Source organism: Lemur catta, chromosome 1, assembly GCF_020740605.2.
Source record: "Lemur catta isolate mLemCat1 chromosome 1, mLemCat1.pri, whole genome shotgun sequence".
Lineage (NCBI taxonomy): Eukaryota > Metazoa > Chordata > Mammalia > Primates > Lemuridae > Lemur > Lemur catta.
The window spans coordinates 9,284,809-9,300,153 of record NC_059128.1 but is presented as its reverse complement, the minus strand read 5'-3'; the positions used below and the strand labels follow the sequence as shown (position 1 = coordinate 9,300,153).

The window sequence follows — 15,345 nt, the reverse complement described above, 5'->3', positions numbered from 1 at the left end:
ATCAGAGAGAATATTTTAGAAGAGATAACTCATTTTTAAAAACCAACTTTAAGAAATTTGCTACTTGACAAAATTTTCGTATTCAACTTAGAATAAGATCCCTCATAAAATAATGTATTTATCTGTTGGGAGACAAGAAAATGCAGGTTGGGCATGGTGGCTCACGCCTATAATCCTAGCACTCTGGGGGGCTGAGGCAGGAGAACTTCTTGAGCTCAGGAGTTCAAGACCAGCCTGAGCCAGAGCGAGATCCCGTTTCTACTAAAAAATAGGAAAATTAGCTGGGTGTTGTGGCACATGCCTGTAGTCCCTGCTACTGGGGAGGCTGAGGCAGGAGATCGCTTGAGCCCAGGAGTTTGAGGTTGCAGTGAGCTACAATGATGCCACTGCACTCTACCCAGGGTGACAGAGTAAGACTCTGTCTCAAAAAAAAAGAAAAAGAAAAAGAAAAAAAGGAAGAAGAAAATACACGGTCTAAAACTAAAAGAGCTACCTTTTTAAATGAGTATATTATGTTCTTATACAACTAAAAAAAACTTATAAGTACAATCTGATTAGATATAAGGGAGAACTCTTGGCATTAAATTACATTTTCCCCTGGTAAAATATGACTTTAAAAATACTTAACAAACCCTAAGGTAAGTCAGTATCATGTGTTACATGACGATATCTTCCTATCTCCCAATATGTCAGAGTCTGTGTTTTCTCAGGCTACCTCATACTTCATCTGACTTTTAATTCCATTCTATACTGCTACCTAAACAAGATGAAACATCACACACATCATCACACTCTAGATTGTTCCTGATTCAGATTCACCTTTTCTGGTAACAAATAACCAAAATAATAAATGATAATTATTTAAAATTCAATGAACTTAACTATTAGAAAATTATTGCTAAGTTATCCAAATTATTTCCCTAGACAATTCTGTATATACATGAGAAAGGTAATAATATGCGAAGTACAATGCCAGTAAGTCATTTTCTAATTTTAATTGATGTCCATGACTTAAATTACAAACCTGTGAAATCCTGCTTCATAGGCACCTTTAAGATAACTCTGAAATAGACATGCCACCACATATCAGACACTCAATCAAGTTTGGGTTCAAACCAGCAAACTTAACCTGCATTAAGGTCTAAATGCAGTAGTAAGGCTAGTAGTAATGAGAGCGCCTAGAGCTTCCTGGTTTGAATTTTCAAAACTGATAACAGAAAACTCTCAATTCATCCATTTTATCATGAGTCACAGATTCTGATACTATTTATTTTACAAATATCACTGTCCAGATTTCATTTCTACTCTCATAAAGCCCAAAGTGCACAATTTCCATAAAGTCCCAGGGAAAACAAGAGGAAAAAAATATAAACATTGTGACATTAAAACACTATCAAAAATACTGGCAAGCTAACACAGAAAACAAAAAAGATCTGAAGGGCTCTAAGTTCCTAGTAAGAAAAGTGCTATGAGAATTTTAACTGCAGCCAAACCGAAATCACTAAAGGCAGCCATGGAATGGATACAAAATAACAGATTTATATGGGGCAAAATTCTCCCTGTTGAAAACAACGTGAAAGAGACCTCTCCCCCTTTTCTTTTTTCAGAATTTCTTTCTCTTTCCCTTTCAATGTATGTAAATCTAAGCCTCTAGTCTTATAACTTGGTAATATTTCCTAAAAAAAAACCTGAAAGCCATCGCTGAAGTGTAATCAAGGGAGATAATACACAATCTCCTAATTTCCTAATTTGTCACCTGACTCCAAATTTTAAAACCTACCTCTAGTCATAAAAATAAGATAAAATTAGCAATTTTTATCTTGAAAACATGGATATAATGGATTGTAACCACTTAGCTACAGAAAAGAGTACAATTTCTGTCTTTGCCAACTCTTTAGTGACTGCCTGTGATGTGCAAAGCAGTCTGATATAATCCTTATTCAATTATTAATATAAAACTGTTTTCTTTCTCCACTCTCATGGAGAGAATTTCTGGGTTGACAGATTTTGTTCATTATATTTCCCAAACATTGGCTTTTTTATTTTTTAAATATAACCCATTTCTCAAATAGTATTCATGCCAAATAGCAAAATTCCATTTCTTGGAATTTAAATACAGGAGAAATCCTAAAATATGCTGTTCAACTACACTGGGGAGAGGAATTTTAAAAATGAAGATGCAGCTAAGTAAGCAAACAGCTACGTTAAAAATGAAGCCACATAAAGGATCCAAGTTGTTTGAAAGCAACTCCCACCTACCCCCCTTTCATAGATTATAGCTCATGTTTTTAGCTAACTTCCTAAGTAGAGCTGATGCTCTCGCCTCAAACACCACTCCCTCCTCATGAATACCCTCCTATGTAGGAGGCACTGAGTAAGGCAACTGGGCATACACACAGCAATCTCTTTTTTTTTTAAGTTTTTTTTTTTTTTTTTTTTTAGAGACAGAGTCTTGCTCTGTCACCCAGGCTGGAGAGCAGTGGCATGATCACAGCTCACTGCAGCCTCAAATTCCTGGGCTCAAGCAATCCTCCCACCTCAGCCTCCTGAGTAGCTGGAACTACAGGCATGTGCCACCGTGCCCAGCTAAATTGTGTGTGTGTGTGTGTGTGTGTGTGTGTGTGTGTGTCTGTTATGATTATCCAGGTTTTTATTTTCATTCTGTTCATTTTTATTATTATTAATTTCAGAGTATTACAAGGGTACAAATGCTTTGGTTACACAAATTACCTTTGCACCACCCAAGTCAGAGCTACAAGTGTGCCCATCCCCCAGACGGCACCCACCACACCCATTAGGTGTGAGTTTACCTAACCCCTCCTCCCTGCTCCCACCTGCCTGACACCTGAAGAATGTTACTTCCATATGTGATGCCCAGCTAAACTGTATTATTTTTTGTAGTGACGAGGTCTCAGTATATCCCCCAACCTGGTCTCGAACTCCTGACCTCATGCAATCCTCCACCTTAGGAGATCTTAAAGTTAGTAGACAGAAAATAAAGTGTTCAGAACACAGAAAATGCTCAATAATTGGTAGTTTTTAAAAACCACACTACCACCTCTACCTAGAACCACTATTTACAAATAATTCTTCAACTCTTGAAATTTTAAGAAATCCCCCTTCAATAAAACCTAAATGCTTTATTAATCCTAAGATTCAGCATAGAAAATGCATTTTCATATAAAGTATACAAGTATTTTTAGCCAGATTAACTTGAAGAACCACGAACTCCTGAAGGGGATCAAGGCATGCTATCTCTCAATATACCATGTTCGTATACTGATTATTTTGAGCTGAAGGCAATTAAGAATCAACAGATTCAGTTCAAGTTCTCCGCTCTCCCATCTTCTACCGAAAAGTAAGGCATAAATCCCCCCTTCTACATCAGGAAGAGAACAACTCTTACCACAGCAGACAGGTGGCACCAGGACTTTCTGCATGAAAAACCTTACTAAATAACCCTTACCTACCATTACTTTCCTCTATGGTAACTACAGCCTTCCCACAATTTTTCTGCCCTAGAAACCCAAACCCCCTTTCTTTTGTCATTTCATTACCTATCACCCTTTGTTAGGATAATATATGAGCCTCTGATCTAAGTGTTTCTTTGGGGTTTTACTTCTTTTCTTTGAAGCCTTCCTCCACTGCTGAGCCCTCCCATGTAAAAATATTAACATCAATACAATTTGTAAGCCTTTTCTCCTGTTAATCTTTTATTGGTTTAATTCACAAACCTCAGGGATAGAACCTATAAGGGTAGAGAAAAAGTTTTCCTCCCCTACATACCAAACAACTTAGTAATTATGAATTTACGTGAAGATGAAAATCAAACAACTTAAATCACAAAATATGGTATACAACATGAAATAAAATTATTAATAAATAGCTTTGTATTCATTAGTTCTCTTTAAAGGCAAAATAAAAAATACTATGTACTACTTACAGGCTACACAGACATCACTGAAAACATTTCACCAAGCTGTTTCTTAGACAATGAAATGTTTCAAAGATGGACAAGAAATGATAACAATCAAGTGGATGCATTGAAAATACAAAATACGAGAGAAAATAAAAAGATAGAAAATATCCATAGTATATATATATTTCAAGGATTTATCAACTATTATTTAGTGAACATAGATTACAAAAAGACTAAGGTCAAACAAACCAAAAATTGAGAGACTAAAAAGAAGAGAAAAGGGATAATAATTTCAAAAATTTAAACACTGATAAATTTAGACAGCTAAAAGAAAAAGAAAACATAAGAGAAATGTTTACATTTTTACTTTTAATTGTCATTATCTGTCATTATTAATTTAAAAATCCCTGCACACTAATTTAGCTTACAATAATACCACAAACAAAAAAACTTCATACAGAAATGATCCCTTCACCATTACCATTTATAATAGCAAAGAAATTCCCCCTCCACGTCTAACAATGAATGAGGGGATGGTTTGGTAAACCATGGTTCATTCTACATGACACAATTCAATTCAGCCATTTAAAATGACGGTAGTTTATAATGAACAAAAATGCTTTGTTATGGTATTAAATGAAAAAAGCAGAACATTTTTATTTATAATAACACCATGATTATGTCTTAGTTAAAAACTAAGCAAAGGATAAGGAAGAACAAAAGAGTGAGGAAAGAGGAAGGAGGGAAGAAAGAAAATTCACCCAAAAATTGATGATGGGATTACTACAATGAGTAATTTCTTTTTCCTTTAAATGTTTCTGCCTTTTAAAATTCCCTGTAACTTGATCACGTATTCTTTTTAGAACTGTAAGACACAAATTAAGTAATAAAAATCTCCTCCCTTCTTGAGCCACTAAATGTGGTAAAATTTACCCAGGTATATGAGTGGTAAAAAAAAAAATGAACTATTTTTCCTCTGCTCTCATACGACACACAAGACTTCTGTGACCAAACGTGGCAATTTCTCCACACCAACAGCAAGCAATCAATTTTGCAGCAGACACCAGCTGGTGGATATCTTCTAATTCAATTCCAGTACTACCTGCCTAGAGGTAGCATCAAATCCCACAGATTGTGGGCTCAGTCCAAGACTGTCCTCCATTTCAATGCCAATTACAAGCCCCAGATTATTCTGCCTGTGCTTCTAAATTGGGTTTCCCATAATCCTCTCCCCCTGTTCGATTAATTTCCTAAACCAGCTCACAGAACTCAGGGAAACATTTACTTATGTTTACCACTTTATTATAAGGGACATTACAAAGGATACAGATGAAGATATGCACAGGGCAAGGTACAGGGGGAGGGGTGTGGAGCTTCCATGCCTGGGTCCATGCCCTTTCTGGACCAGCCATCCTATAACAACATTCATATGTTCAGCTACCTGGGAGCTCTCAGACCCTGACCTTTTGGGTTTTTATAGAGGCTTCATTACATAGGTAATGATTGATTATGCCATTGACCTTAGTGATTCAACTTAACCTTCAGCTCCTCACTGCCCCACCGGAGGATGGGGGGGGGGGCGTGGAAACCTTCCAATCCTGCCTTGATCTTTCCAATGATCATCCCCCATCCTGAAGCTACCTGATAGCTGCCAGCTATCAGTCACATTAGCATACAAAAAGATATCACTTTGGAGATTCTAAGGATTTTAGGAGTTATATACCCAGAAAAGAGGTAGAAGACCAAATATATATTTTATGATATCACAGTATCTATAATTTAAACCACAAATTCATTAGTCTCCATTTCATGCACTATTCTATGAACCAAACAAATTTCTGGGTTTCTCTAAATCTGTAACATAAATGTATAATGTTTAGATTTCAATATAATCATGCCCAAAATTAGATTTGTCCAACACTGAAGTTGAACATAAGTCAAATACCATTTTACCAAATTCCACCTACCAATATCTCCACATAAAAAGTATCTCTAGGCTGCCAGCCAATGGTCCACTTACTTGGAGTACTTCTCAGACAGAAGACATTCCAACACATCAAAATAACACAGATACCCAACCATCCCCTTCAAGTTGCCTATAATGACATTTACCCTGTAGTTTTGTTTCAAGAGACATAAATATTTAATATACCACTAGCTTTCAAGGTGAGTTTTAAGGTTAATATTTGATTCCAAGTTTCTGTACTTTATGCTTTTTGAGACAGAGTCTCACTGTGCTGTCCAGGCTAGAGTGCAGTGGCTATTCACAGGCACCATCATAGGGCACTGCAGCCTCGAACTCCTGGGCTCAAGCAACCCTGCCACCTCAGCCTCCTGAATAGCTGGGACTACAGGCACGTATTAATACTTGACTCTCAGCACTGTGCAACATGTGTGAAAATTTTATTCAATTCATGACTATCTTCTGCCTATCTTTTACATCAAGTAAGAACATCCATGAGGAAAAAGGAGTCACAGTTTTTTACACAACAAGCTATTTTAAGACAATATAACATGAATACTTAAATACCAAAGAGAGATCAATCCACAGACAAAATGAACCTAAGAGACTGCTGAGTAAGATGGATGTTTAATAAATGTTGAGACAGGAAAGCAAACATATTAAAAGTTCCAGGCAGGGGGTAAAGCACCACATCAGAGCTTCTGTGCAACAATTCATGTTATCTGCCTCCCTATACACCAAACCGAGTGTGCACCAACAGACGGTGCTTCTGCCCCTGGCCCCCACCTCTCACACACCCCACCCCTAAGCTTTCCCTAAAAGCCCTGACCACATGGCTTCCCTTCCATTCAGCACACATGGGCTGTCTACACCACCCAAATCAGGACTTAGTTACATCACTGCCCCATATTAGCTGTTACTGCCATTTCCCTCAAAAGACCTTTGAAAGAAAAGATACCTTCAAACTTTACTTACATTCATATTCACATTATATATCATAGTTTGTGATTTAATTTGTTTTTCATCTTATTGTAAATTCATAATGACTAGGTAGTTTGGAATGTAGGTGAAGAAATATTCATAACTACATTTTCATCAATTAATTCTAAGTTGAGAATAAGCCTTATTGATCTAACCTTAAGTTAACATCTGTTGAGTCAAAAACAGCTTTTGTAGGTCAAATATAAAACTCCAGACTAGGCTCCAACTTCTGGCCTCAAGTGACCCTCCAGCCTCAACCTCCCACGAAGCTGGGATTACGGGCATGTATCACAGCATCCAGTTCTTCAAGTTAGACATTTTCGACAGGAGACTGAGGTAGGATGATGGCTTGAGGCCAGGAGTTCAAGACCAGCCTGAGCAACATAATGAGACCCTCATCTCTACAAAAAAAAAAAAAAAACCTAATAAAATACGTTAAACAACTCATATTATTTTAAAAACTTAACGATCCTATTCTTGGCACCCCAAGCTCCAAAGAATAATTGTGGGCTCACTAGAAATTGTCAGAGCTAGAGGGATCAGTTTGTATAAAGATAACTTTGCTATCATCCAACTATACCTATTCCCATCCTAGTCCTTCTCAGATGACTGCCAATCACTACAAAATTCTCTTCTACGTTAATGGAAACTAATTTGACTCTAAATTTGAAAATGTTTCAGAAACAATTTCAAGTTCTTAAAAGTTACAGGTGTAGGCTGGTCCGAAGGTAGTGAGTTATCTCACTTGATTGTTCACAGTCAGTTACAGATTGAACCCCTTGTTCCACTACTTTCCCCCCTTCTCACTAGTGCACTTGATTAGTCTAAAAAAGAAAAAAAAAGAAAAAGAAAAAAGTTACAGGTTTAACTGGGAAAACCCAAAGACTCAGACAATATTTATCAACTTTTTCATTTTAGAAATTGTATTTTGTTAGTTTTAAAATTCAGGTAAAACTCTATTCAATGTCAACTAATAAATGTAGAAGGAATGATAGAAAAGTCACCATTTTTAACCACCACATTAGTAACTGAAGCAAGAATCATTCACGGATGCTAAAACCACTGGGTGAAGATTACAGAAGAATATTTATGTAGTCTGAAAGTATATCTGCACAGATACTGACTAATTATAAATGAAAATTGGTATTTTTACACAGTGGAAAAACCTGAAAACCCGACAGATACCAACTTAACCCAACAACAAAGTTAAGATCCTCAATATTAGGACAAGCAGGAGAGCTAGAGCCTGTAACCCCAGCACCATGGGAGGCTGAGGTGGGAGGGTCTCTTGAGTCCAGGAGTCAGAGAACAGCTGGTCAACACAGAGAGACCCTGTCTCTAAAAAAATGAAAAAAATTAGCCAGGCGTAATGGTGTGCGCCTGTAGTCCCAGCTACTTGGGAGGCTGAGGTGGGAAGATCTCTTGAGCCTAGGAATTCCAGGTTGCAGTGAGCCATGATCACGACACTGTACTCCAGCCTGGGTGAGAGAAAGAGAGACTCTCTTTAAAAAATAATCAATACTGGGACAAACTGATATATGCCTCATGTAGTTTTCCGGCTAAATGTGTAAAATCTGAATCCAATCATAGTATACATAAAAACCAAATCTGAGGTTCATTTTCCACAACAACTGACATGTAATCTTCCAAAATGTCAGTATCACAAAAGACAAAAGCTGAAAAACTAAAAGTGTAAAAAGACATGACAGGTAAATGCAATGTACCATCCTGGATTGAGTCTATAGAATGACTTATTTCTCTAGTGAAACGAAAAGTACTACCTTAAGAGAGATTAGTATCATAAAGGGATCTCACAAACAATGAAATAAACTAGGTAAGGTTATACTACAGAAATTACAATGTACCATGTAACTTTTTCTTCAAACAATATAAACAACACAGGTAAACATTTGCCAGAGCATTTACTGCTTAGACAAGACACAGATTTCATATGTGTGTCTAAGTGTGCTGTACATATTTTATATATTATACATTTTATTTATATAGTTTATTATAATTATTTTATATCTATTATATATAAATATATACACATACTATATATATATATATTTTTAACATCCAAGATACTAAACTATGCTAAAAAGGATTTAAGAAAATTATTTATCTCCACACTCTTGGCCAAAGTATGGACTCAACTCATACATTAAAAAAAAAAATTCCTGGACATCTAATGTTCAGCAACAAAAAAGCTAGAAGTTTACAAAGACGTAGCACTACAGTCTCTGTAAAAATAATATTCTCCTTCAGAAATGTGTTATATGTCCACAAAAACTTTTTTTATAAACATATCCCAAAAGGAAAGCAATGTTTGGCAATGCTTTATTTCACATATTTTATTGAAGAAGAGTTGGAAATTAAAGTCCATATATTACATAAGCAATAAAGAATTACTCCTCTTAAGATACTAATAGCATTAAGAAATTTCAGCTTGCTTTAACTCCAGTTGAATGTTAATTTTCACTTACATCCTGCATTTAAATGCCAATTTAGATTGTTCTATTATTTGTTCACATATTAGTATGTTTAGTCGACATAATTCTTTACTGTCCTTAAAACACTCAAAATTATGTTTGGCCTATGATTAATAAATTACTTGAGTTTACTATATGTTAACAGGTATGTATAAAGATTTAGAAATTGGGTTTTTTTCTTTTTTAATGTTTAGCTAGCTATACTTATACATGACCCTGAAAAAAAAATAGGTAATCTTAGTACAGTGTTACATACAAAATATAATAAACTTTTAAAATACGAAGATGCCCATCAGACACTTCTTTCTTCACTAACCATGCCAGACACCTCTCAATGGGTTACTTGCTCTTCTCTACATAGATCAGACCCAAAACCTCAAAGAGTTTCTGTCAGATTCTCATTCATTAAAACATGTTTACTAAGCTGTACTAGATGTGGAGACAGAAGGTGAAAAGACTCAACCTGCCATCCAGTCTAGGCAGAACCTGATTTTAGTTTTCAAGCCTTATTTCCCAAGGTTTTTGTCTTATATCTCCTGCTCAGAACATCTTACAATTCCATCATCTCCTTTCTTACGGTCATTAGGGAAAAACCTTAATGCAGTCTCTCCTTTCCACGTCTCATAGTCTCAGCTTGAAGTGGAGACATCTCTAAATTATATGGGTATTTCAAAGATCACTGAGACTATAAAATATCTTGGAGATTTAGTAAATTTTCTGAGTAAAAGTTCTCATTTTACTAGTGAGAAAATTAAAACTACATCTAGAAAGTCAAGAGTGATTGGCCTTTAATCACTAGTTAGTGAGAAGTAAAGCCAAACTAGAACACAGATTTCTTAACCACTGATTATTTTACACTGTTCATTCAGTTCCACAATCCTGTCTGCGTCAGTTACCTGGAATTGTATTGTTCCTAAACTAACCTATTACAGTGCTTGTCTTTGCATGTGTAGACACAAGCCTAAATCAAGCACCTTTACATGGGGTTCTGGCGGGGTCCCCATACTTCCTATAATTTTTTGTAAAATTACGAGTATGTACGTGTGTATTTTTCTGGGGATAAGATTTGTATCTTTCATCAAATCAGTAGTCTCCAAAAAGTAAGAACCATTGGTCTATATATACCAAATACATGACATATGTAAAAAGCTTATGTTCGTTTGAAGTATAGTTTCAAAGATAACAGATGAAGAATGGGTTATTTAAGGAAAGTTAAGAGATATTTAAGGCACTATTACCCTTGCTTTCACTGTTATAGAGACCCCACTAAGACAGCTAAACCAGTATGGATAATCCTCATAGAAAACTTGTCTGTGACGTGCTGACCTCAAGCTCTCCTTTTCTTTTCCTTTTCCATTATAAAACCAGACATATATTTCAACATTAATAATTTTGGGGGGGAAAAAAAATCACAATATAATCTAATCACATTAAGAATATAGCGAAGTTTTTTCTAGAGCACATATTTAAAGGAAAATAATTTCATCTAAATTTTATCAAATGCTTGTTATGTGCCAGAACTGGGCTGAGAGTTTAACACACTGCCACACTAGGAAAAAAATTTTTTCCTCAGGGCCACAGTGTTTTATCACAAAAATAGAATAAAAGCTTCGAAAAAAAAATGATCCTTCCTAATTTAATGAAAAATTTGTTATTTTTTATTGTTTTCTGTGCTTGAGTTATATGCAATTAAATTGTCAATATTAATTGTAATAATAAGAACACCAAGTAAGATTTTCACCAAACAACTGCAGGGTTCTGCCCATGGGGCCACCCATCACGTAACACGCATGCTACAGCATGGCAGCATGAGCTGCCAGCCCACTACGCAGCTCCCAAGGGGAAAAGACATGAGTGACGTACACTTCACGAGGCCTGGTCTCAAAACTAGCATGAGTTAAATACAGCTCACATGGCAGTCAATGTGTTAGGAGACTCCTTTTTTCTTCGAAACCTCAAAAGGTACACACTATTATGATGACAGTTTACGGATAAGGAAGCTGTGACTCAGAGAGGTTGCCCTAGGCCCACTGTTCCTCAGTTACAAAGTGGAAGCATCAGGATTTGAATTCTAGTCTCTCTGACACCAAACACGTGCTCTCAAGCATCCCTACAATGCTACGATAAAATATTAGTATTTAATTTTGCAAAGTGTAAAAAGCTCAACAATACCAAGAATCGGTGCCGCCCACAAGTGATGGCTGTGCAGCAGGATGCGTAAGAGGCAGAGAGGCTGCAGGTTCATCCCATTAATCTTGTTCCCCAGGCTGTTACTGAAAGAGGGAAAGCAGAAATCCTGGAATCTCAAAATATCTCAGATGATTCAATATGTCTACTGCCCTCCTTTTTCCCTTCGAATAGGGTTACTGATCTAACTTCTTAATCAAAAAACCTTCCTATATCATTTCAAAGATCAATTTGTAAATGGAGATCCTTCTCTCATTATTCAAGTTTTGTAAGTACAGTATTTCTTTTAATTCTGAAAATGGTTAATTGCCCTTATTTTGTAAACCTCAAAAAGGATTTTTCAAATGTGTTTTAAAAAATCCCTTCTTTATTGCATACATTGAGCTGTCACTTCCAGAAAGGACTATCACAACATCAGGTTAGCCTGCTTCAACAACGAGAATGTCTGCAATACCGGTAAAACTCCCAATTTTTACACCAATTTTCTTCCATGATTCTTATCACTTTCCTCAGTCTGCAATGTTTCTATGCACATAATCATACATACCTCACAAATGGAGAAGGATCAAGCAACATAACTTATCCAAAATCAAAATAGTAATGATCTTTTTAAAAGCCTTAATATGTAAACAATATTATTTTTCATACAACTCTGTTAGCTTCTGAACACTTCAAAAAGTAGTATAAGCTAATTTATTCACTCAACAAATCTGAGTGCCACCTCTATGCCAGGCACTGTATCTGGTAGCATGAAAGACTTAATCCTTACTAGTCTATAAACCTTAACACAGCCAAGAGCATTTTAATACCTCAAAAATCAAAACCCTAAGGCCAAATTTAAGCCTGTCATGTCTTATTTCTAGTTACAGCCCTACTGACATCCTCAGACAATGTTTTGGGGCATCTTCTTAGTCACTTATTTAAAATGTATAATACAGTAACCATATGTTAAAGGAGTACCAACAATTCATTGATAATTTTAGATGAGAAAGCCATTTTGTACTCAGAATTTATTTTAACAAAGGCCTTCTTACATGACTGAAAATTTCATCAGATATGCCTCAAAAATGATGCTTTTCTCTCTGCATTAATTCATTGAGTTCACACCACCTTACAAGCAGTCCTACTTTTCAGACCAACACACATTCCTAAAGACTGGCAGAGAATCACTATTTGGAAAATCCTGAATGCCTATCCTGAATGTCCAGAAGAGAGCTCATTCCTGAATGGATTGTTATTTGGCATCTGTCAAAAGCCTGAATGAGACAAGTGACCTTTCAAGGACACCACCTGAGAGGCAAATTAACTAAACTTTAATGAATCAAATCACTGGCATGGTGTACACCTATATTACCACAGCTTTTCTTCTATACCTTAGGCTTTTATCCAGTTTCTCTAAAATGGCATGTGAAAAATGTACCTTCTATCATTTGTAAAATGTAAAACATTTTCTCCATAAATTGTTAGTTATTTTACTTAAAAATCCAAATGATCTTCACACATGAGAAAAATCTGCTTCTCCTAATTGGTATATTTCCTTTCATTAATCAATGCCAACTTTAGTTACATGTAGGCACTGAGTTGTCCCCGTCCTAAGCTTCTCAACTAATTCTCACCCTCCACACTCTACCCCCAACCAACCTTTACCATTATTTTCATAGTCCTCTTGAATACCTTTCTATTATTATAAGACCATTTCAAACCCTTTCTCAAAGTAGACAGATTATAAATTATTAAATCATGGTTGTCTCTGCATAGAATGTACTAATACTAAAGTCTCTTCAGCAGAAATTAGTAAGAACTGAAAACCAGCTTTATCATGCAAAGGATTTGGTTAACATCAAAGAATCAGAAAATAAGAACTAAAAGGTCCAAGCCCCACAGGAAAAGGAGGTAGAATACCAAGGAAATAATGCTGCCTCAGAAGATTACAATCTACTTTGGCAAGTCATAAGTGCACAACAAAATACTGAAAAGAAACCTGTGAATAAGAGTAGTGTAACACATATGCATCCACTGAGCGTTCGGGATGAGCTAAACTCTTAAATGTCCAAAAAGCACAGCACAAGGTAAACAAAAGGAATCGCTTGGCTCCAATTTTCTATTTACACAACTTGAACATAGGCATTACCAATATCTTCCTCTGGCATTCAACAAAGCACATCACTCCATATTGATCAACTGAATGCATTTAGTTACTTGAATACCCACTTGCCAGATACTGTGATAGGAACCAAGACCATAAAAATGAGTAAATCCTGGGCTTCAAGAAGATTATGATCTTTTATCGACACAGAGGAACTGTTTGTAGGAAATTACCACTGTTTGGAAGAACCCTGAGAAAACTCATATTACAATAAATCCTGAGTCTAGTGTTTTGCTGATCAAAACCCAATCTAACCACTTCTGGCTATATACCCAGTAGAAGGGAAAGGTGACACTCAAATGGATATACTTATGTTCACGGTAGCATTATTCACAATAGCCAAAAGATGGAAGCAACCCAAGTGGCCACTGACGGATGGATAAAGAAAATGTGGTGTATATATACAATGGAATACCTTTCCCTTAAAAAGGAAGGAAATTCTACCACATCTACAACATGGAGGAACCCGGAAGACACTATGCTAGGTGAAATAAGCTAGACACAGAACAAATATTGTATGATTCCACTTATATGAGGTTCCTAGAGTAGTTAAATCCATAGAGATGTAAAGTAGAATAGTGGGTGCCTAGCGGTGGGGGTAGGATGGAATGGGGAGTTAGTGTTTAATGGACAGAGTTTCAGTTGGGGAAGATGAAAAATTATGGAGATGGATAGTGGTAACTACTGAAAAACAATGTGAATGTACTTAATGCCCCTTAATTATACACTTAAAAATGGTCAAAATGATAAATGTCATGTATATTTTACCACCCAGATAAAAAATGTGAAATACTCAGATAACCAGAGGTCACCTGAACATTTAAGGTTAGACAGAGCTTCATTAATTCCACAAGAATTTACTGAGGACTTACTATGCGTTATGCAGACTTTTCTCCTACAATCCACTTGGAACAGCCATGCAATGTAAAGAACATGAATGCAAGGACTCTGAAATCAAACCATGATTCAATCCTGGCTCTGCTGCCACTTCTAGATTCATAACTCAGGGTTATAATCAGAGTCTTAGTTTCCTTGCCTGTAAAATAAGGACAATATTGAGTTTGTCTCAGGGTCACAGTGAGGACTGAATGAGAATGCCTGTAAAAGAACCTGAAACATCTTAGCACATAATAGGGAGGCACTCAATAAAATGTTTCCCTTATCTCCTTTGCCACAAGTGGAAACAACGTTAAGGTCACAAGTGAGAGAATGTCTATGAAATATCGACTTTCTCAAATGAAACAAGCACATCACATGTCAGATGGGCAGAGAATAAAATATCTCAATGCCACAAAAGTCATCCTCCCTAGAAGGTAGCACCACAAGTACTGTAATATCCATTATATAACACCACAAAATCACTATCAAATAAGAATAATGAGCCACATCATAATAAAATGTCTTCTAAAACCAAGATGATAAAGTCCAGCAATAGCAAAACCACCCAGCTCTAACAACTCAGACACAGAGCCACAGGCATAACACAGTAGTTAGAACTTCACCTTTCATGATGAGACGGTAATATAAAAAGTAAGACAAGCACTTACTAAAGTAACTGCGGGAAAAGGTCTTTTCTCCCCAAATTAAAATTGACTAACTCATCTTTTCTTAAAACATTTTGGTGCCATGACTAAATCCATAAATCTATGTTACTATG

General features: G+C 36.1%; 1 protein-coding gene across 1 annotated transcript in view; it reads right to left on the bottom strand.

The window, feature by feature from the left end:
• The window catches only part of DICER1 (dicer 1, ribonuclease III), a 73,244-nt gene extending 58,482 nt beyond the window's left edge, over positions 1–14,762 (bottom strand). Inside the window, 1 exon segment of the mRNA XM_045561362.1 lies at positions 14,561–14,762. The gene's annotated coding sequence lies outside the window, so the exon portion shown is untranslated.
• Between the last annotated feature and the right edge of the window lie 583 nt (positions 14,763–15,345).